This window comes from Sarcophilus harrisii, chromosome 2 (genome assembly GCF_902635505.1).
Source record: "Sarcophilus harrisii chromosome 2, mSarHar1.11, whole genome shotgun sequence".
In the NCBI taxonomy this organism is placed as follows: domain Eukaryota; kingdom Metazoa; phylum Chordata; class Mammalia; order Dasyuromorphia; family Dasyuridae; genus Sarcophilus; species Sarcophilus harrisii.
The window spans coordinates 466,743,937-466,745,590 of NC_045427.1; positions in this window are offsets into that span (position 1 = coordinate 466,743,937).

Sequence of the window (1,654 nt, forward strand, 5' to 3'; positions counted from 1 at the left end):
CAGGGACAGGTCACAGGCTCTTTCCCATGGGGTGTGTGCACACATGTGCGGGCAGGCGGGATGAGGCTGGGGGCCATGGCTGGAGCCCCCGAATATGCTCTGCGACTTAGCGTGGGGACATCACAGGACTTAGAGCAGAAAGGAACCTTAAAGTTCATTTAATTGTCCCCCTCCCCATTTTGCTAGCTTACTAGTTCTTCTGACGATAGCACGGGGACACCATAGATACTTAGAGCTGAAAGGATCTTAATTTCATCCACTTTCCCCCTTCCCAATTTATTAGTGAGAAAACTAAGGTCTAGAGCAGCGCTTCTTAAATTGTTCCTCTCACCACCCTTTTTCACTAGAGAAATTTTTAAATAACCCCTGGTATTCTTTGTATATAAAGCAGGCATACAAATGAAACATTTGCGGATGATAAATCATAATTTTGCAACCCCCACATTCAGATACATGATCCCATATGGGGTTGTGACCCACAGTTTAAGAAGCTTTGGTCTACAGGAGGGAAAATTATTTGCCCAAGAACACATGTAGAGATGTCCTGGGGCCTGCTCCTGCTGCAGGCTGACAGATTTTCATTGCACTGGGTTTGATTTATTATTTCCCTGATCATCTAGACTTGAGAAAATATGGAGAAAATGTAAGTAATGCTGATTATATTTAAAAGTGTGTCATGGATACAATTTTTCCAGAAAGCTGATTGTTAAACATTTTACCAGAACAACATTGGTAAATTTTCCTTTGCTCCTGGCAGGTCATCTCATCTTGGATCTTATCCCATACTGAACCAGATGATCATTAGGGCTCCTTTCACCTTTGACCTATGATTCTGTGGTTTCCATGACTTTCTAAAATCCTTCCCTTAAATTCCAGGGTGATTTGGTTACCAGGTAAAAAATGATTCTTGAAGTCTTGTGGAACTAAAGGAATAGATGGTGAATTTGATGCTTACCTGAACTTTTTTTTGGGAAAAGTCACTCATTCTCCCTCTCCTACCATATTTGTAATGTACACAATAGAAAGGCCCTGCAGTTTAGGACCCTGGGATAAATGATGTGGGATATATGCATTTGATCCCTTGGACATGTTTCGTAGAGTCTGATGTCACATAGAAAAAAGATCTCCCTGTGATTAGTACATTAAATCATTCTGCTACCTAATTAAGGCTTATTTAATCTGGAAAAGAGAAAATTAGGAGTATTTTAATAATAGTATTTAAGCAGATTTCAATCCATAGTAGTCTTCAAAGGATTTAGGACAAGAAACCATTTTTCCATTTATTTCTCATTTTATAAATGAGCAGACAAGGGCCAGAGAAGAAACATGACTTTCTTAGGATCCCCCAGAGTAAATAGACTTTCATGATGTTGGTCAGGAGGTTTTCCCTATTTTGACTGCAGTGAAGACCAAAGGGCCATTATAAACTTCAGCCATTGGGTTTGATGGGAGATATTAGGAAACACCTTTTAACTCAAAGAATAAAGAGATAGTGGGGGAACCAAGAGGATTCTTATATTCTCTTGCCTTAGAGACAGTGAAAAACAAAAAATGCTCGTCTTTCCTCATGATGGCCATTATTCTGCCCCTAGAGCAGTGACTTTTGTTTCAATGATTTTCATCCATATTCTTACAACTTTTAAATATTTATTTC